This window comes from Phoxinus phoxinus (genome assembly GCF_949152265.1).
Source record: "Phoxinus phoxinus genome assembly, chromosome: 5".
Lineage (NCBI taxonomy): Eukaryota > Metazoa > Chordata > Actinopteri > Cypriniformes > Leuciscidae > Phoxinus > Phoxinus phoxinus.
The window spans coordinates 23,279,392-23,284,547 of record NC_136880.1 but is presented as its reverse complement, the minus strand read 5'-3'; the positions used below and the strand labels follow the sequence as shown (position 1 = coordinate 23,284,547).

Below are 5,156 nucleotides of genomic sequence, written 5' to 3'. Positions count from 1 at the left end.
TTCACATGTGATCACATGTGGAAAACATGTGATCACATGTGGTGAAAACTGTGTTCACATGTGGTGACGTTGTTCCCATGTGATCACATGTGGAAAACATGTGATCACATGTGGAAAACATGTGATCACATGTGAAATTCATGTGTCTTTTCTGTAAGGGTTAATGTGCCCCTCAGCCCTCACATGGGGCATGTTGTCACATTTCACGTCCATTCTTTCAGGATAAATCAAGAAAAAAGTATACACTGTATTAATGAAACAAAACCACATAATTGTACTAGATGTGTGAAATTAATGTGGCAAAAACTAAATTATCTGAACCCCAAGTGAATTTACACAAACTGAGAAAGTCAGAAAGTGTTATTAGGTTGTGCCCCGCTCTCCCCTACTCTCTGATACTGCAGGCCATGCTGACAAGACTGCAGAATGTCTTAAAGAAAGTTTAAACTTTAAGGGCAAAAAGAACCAGTGCCATTGTGAGAGTAAAAAAACAAAAAGTATAATCTGATAAATACGGTTGACAATTAAAACAATTAAAAATCGTATTTATACCGTCTCGGATTTCTAAACAGGAATGAGCGTCGGCTGCGTCGAGCTGTGTTGGGAAGAGTCAGGGTTGAAATGAAACACGAGCTCCCCCACGTGTTGAAATCCCGACATATTTTTTTCTAAACATTCATTTGACTGGTAAAAATCAGTCGTAGCAAGGCAAAGGACAACATTTAGGCCCAACTGATTTAACTTTTTTTTTTTTTTTTTGAAAATGTAAGACGCGATAATTAATTTTAATTTTAAATCCAAATTGTCTATCCTAGAAGGGTAGACAATTGATTAGAATAGAAAATCAAGATAATAATAGCAGTTTAGATAAAGGTTTTCTTACAAGTCTTTTTTATGAAGGGTAGCCTAGCGGCTTAGCCTATAGGCCTACCGTCTACCAGATTGGAGACATTGAAAAGAATGATGGAAAGGATGCAATCGATCCAAATTACTATGAAATCAGATTTGTGAGAATTCGTATGGTTTTATTTATTTAAAAGTAAAAATGCTGAGAGATAACAGCCAAGTTCACAAAGCTGTTTTGACTTTAGACACATCTGACATTAGACTTATGAACAACACAGAGTAGGCTACTAGATAACATTTACAAATTCAGCACTGGAAGAATATTGCATTCTGTATAGCAGCATCCAAGAGAAAATGCATGGAGAACATTTATTGGAAGCAGATTTTTTTTTTGACAGAATTGACTGAAATTCTGTTCATTTTTCAGTGCTTCTGGCACACAGTTTTCAGCGCTGCAGTTATTGACCCGATGAGAAAAACCCCTGTCTTGAACAGCATGTACCATATCAGCACTGGATCCAAAATACCTTACAGAAAAAAAAACACATTCAGTAGACGCAAGAGATCTAAAATTGTGGGTCTGAATTTCACAGCATTCACTAGTCAAATAAAACAGTAAAGTTGTTATAAAATAAATTAAATATCATGAAATGCCAAAAGTGATTGAAATATCCAAGAAAAAGGACAACAGCTACATAACTTTTTTTAACATTTTCTTATACAAAATGAGTTACAATATTCAATTTAACATCAATTCTATAGGCTAATATAATTTATTCCAATGATCCAAATTCTTTATACTAATGGATTAAGTCTCAAATATGCTAACTGGAGAAACTTACTTGATGGTGTAGAGCTTTGGTAGGTGGTAGTCAGAGAGGGTGATGTTTTATTTACAGTGGATAATTTTGAAGGAAAATCACAGTCTGAATCACACACACACACACACACACACACAAAAAGGAAAAACGTTCTTAGTCTAAAATTTTCCGTTTAAATTTGTTCAATGGGCCGACAGAATTTCACACTTACCTTCCACTTTTACATAAACCCTGCTCATTGAATCCAATGACTTTGTTTGGCAGCTATATATTCCTGTATGATTATTATTTGCACTGTGAACATGTATAGAGAGTGTGATACTATTACACGAAGACTCTATACTGTGCTCAAATTGTTGATCTTTCACCACTTTTACATGGTTTTGTGGTCCATGGCAAGCAAACTGACATGTTAGGGTAAAGTCTTGACCGGAGCAAACTTTCTGCCCTCCACTCACACTGATGTTGGTCTGACAGCCACCTAAAAGAAATAATTACAGACATGTAGCTCTCCAAATATACATAAAAAAGCTTACTACGTACCTTTTCTAAAACTTACCACTTATATATGATGGAATCAACAGCAGCAAAAGGAATTTCAGAAAGCACATGTTTGAACTGAACTGAGACCAACTGTTGAGGTTCAAGTATAGACTTTGCAGAGAGCTAGGAACTCACGTCATGAACAATAGGAACTGAGACCAACTGTTGAGGTTCAAGTAGAAATAGACTTTGCGGAGACCCAGGAACTCACATGTCATGAACAATCGGAAATTACCCAGGCTGTGGCTTTGTATTTTATCAGCTGATTTCTGATTTGCAGGTTTGGATAAAAAGGTCATCTAAATTAAACATCACCTGCAAACAGTGGCTGCTCCAGGATTTTTTTTCTTGGGGGTGATAAGGGGGTCTTCGCCCATGTCCAATACGTTCATCTTGTGACTCTTCCCAGTTCCGCCCCGGAAACCTAATTTATGAAGGTTTCCGATTGAAAGAGTTTTAGGTGTAAGGATAGGTGGGTTTCAGTATTCCAGATTAAAAGGGTTCTTTAGGCGTAAGGGAATGTTTTAAGTGGGATTCAGTGTGGTCAGTCATAAAAAGAGAAATATAAGAAGTAAATGAAAAAGTATTCGGTGTGAGGGTTAAGACTTCTCAATGCTTCTTACTGTTCTTTATGAAAAGTAGCGATTCAATTTAAAGAAAGTATCGATTGATTTCATGAAAAGTAGCGATTCTTTTTTAGGAAAGTATCGATTCATTTTAAAGAAAGTATTGATTCTTTTTAGGAAAAGTACCTATTCTTTTTGAAAAAGTAGCGATTCATTTTAGGAAAGGTAGCGATTATTTTTAAAGTATCGATTTTTTATTCACTAATTTTTTCATAGCGATTAGTTTTTAGGAAAAGTAGTGATTCATTTTGAGAAAGGTAGCGATTCTTTTTTGAAAAGTATCGATTCATTTTAAGAAAAGTAGTGATTCATTTTGAATAGTAGCGAATCGATTCATTTTAAGAAAAGTAGCGATTCTTTTTTGAAAAGTTTCGATTCATTTAGAAAAAGTAGTGATTCGTTTTGAGAAAAGTACAGATTCATTTTTGAAAAGTAGCCTATCGATTCATTTTGAAAAAGTAGTGATTCGTTTTGAGAAAAGTACCGATTCATTTTTGAAAAGTATCGATTCATTTGGAAAAAGTAGCGATTCGTTTTGAGAAAAGTAGCGATTCATTTTGAGAAAAGTAGCAATTCTTTAAAAAAAAGTAGCGATTCATTATAAGGAAAGTAGCGATTCCTTTTTGAAAAGTAGCGATTCTTTTTTTTAAAGTAGCGATTCTTTTTGAGAAAATTAGCGATTCTTTTTAGGAAAATTAGGATTCTTTTTAAGAAAATTAGCGATTCATTTTAGGGATTTTAGCAATTCTTTTTGAAAAAGCAGCGATTCATTTTAGGGAAAGTAGCGATTCTCTTTGAAAAAGTAGTGATTTTAAAAGTAGCACTTCTTTTTCTAAACTGGGATAGCAAGGATTATTTCTAATCGATTTTTCCTGAGAACAGGAACTAAAGGAAACTTTGTTTCAGTTTTATGGGGCTTTCACACCTGAGCGTTTTTTTCCGGAACCTGGTGTGTTTTCTGCCTTGGTTCAATTCGTTTAGGCATAGGTGAACACGGCAATCGCGCTCGGATCCGCACCAAAACAATAGCTCCGAGATTGCCTGAACGAGGTGGTCTCGGCCCGATTGCAAACGAACTCTGAGGCGGTTCGTTCGAGGTGTGAAAGCAATCCGACCCAAGTCACCCAATGGACCAACGAACCAAATGGGATTATAATTCATAAAGGGAAATGAACTCTATAAATAAAGTAGTGTCTAATTCTGTGATTCTGCACATCAGTTATCACAGTTAAAAACAAAAAAAGCACATCTTAAAATGTTGTGTAATTGCGCATCGTGCGAGAATGCTGTACACTGAAGCCTTGATTCCTGCTCTAGCTGCGTTATAACATTCGTATTGTGTTTGCGTCACGTGAGTCTTGTCACTGTTAACCCATAGATAGCGCTGGGAGATCCAGAGAGAGCTTGAATTTGAATTTTTTCATTCCTGTTTGAATTTGCTGCAGTATTATTAATACGAATATAATTCATATAATTTAAAGTCTGCGTGAACCGGAAGTTGCAAACAACTTTTCTCAAGTGTTGTGACGCATTTCCGAGTGAAACGGAATATTGAACAGAGGGCAGGGTTTTACTTTAGCGCTCCTCCTCTCCATCTCTCGCCCACAGCAGAGTAACGGTTTGAGGGGAGTGGTTAAGCGTTTAACCAACCCAAGCCGTCAAGCCTATGTCATCAGAAAAATAACCATTCAAGACCGGAAGTAACTTTTCAGACTTTGATTAAAGATAACTTCGGCAAAAAAAATTTTTTTCCGTGTATTAACTTGCTCGGATTAATTGTTCACCACAAGACTAGTAATATCCGCTAACAAAGTAAATAGGGTCAATTTTGATTTCATGCCGACTTTAACAGTGGCAATGACGGCTACATTCGTAGTGTTTGCGTTTGTCTGGACCAGACTGTAAAAAAAGATGGACGATGCCCATTCACTCTCTTCCATTGGTGAAAAGTGAAGCCGCCAAAGTCCTAATATGGCGCCGACATCTTGCGCTGATTTGGGACCTGATTTTGCGCAGTAGTGAACGCGGGACCCGAGTCTGCACAGTAGTGAGCCGGAAGTAAATGTATTTAAAGTGTAATTTGATCGTTTAGTTCCCTTTCGACTTTATGGGTAGGGCGGGGTTTATGACCTATACTGGGACCAGCCACCAGGGAGCGATCGAGACGCTTTGGCGTCACTTTTCAGCACTTGTGCCGCCTTGGTCTCGACCATAGACTGTATCTGACCAATAACAGGACAGTTGTACTCGCATGTGACTTGCATAAAACATTTTGGCACGCTTTGTAAGGTTGCCTGAAAGCGAACCAGAAGAAACTGCA

General features: G+C 37.0%; 1 long non-coding RNA gene across 1 annotated transcript; it reads right to left on the bottom strand.

Annotated features, from left to right (window-relative positions):
• Positions 1-1,007: 1,007 nt before the first annotated feature.
• On the bottom strand, positions 1,008-2,370 carry LOC306999153. Its single transcript, XR_013797750.1, has 4 exons — positions 2,227-2,370; positions 1,879-2,148; positions 1,689-1,772; positions 1,008-1,373 (listed from the first exon to the last, which is right to left on the bottom strand). It is a non-coding gene; the product is annotated as an uncharacterized lncRNA (long non-coding RNA).
• Positions 2,371-5,156: the final 2,786 nt, after the last annotated feature.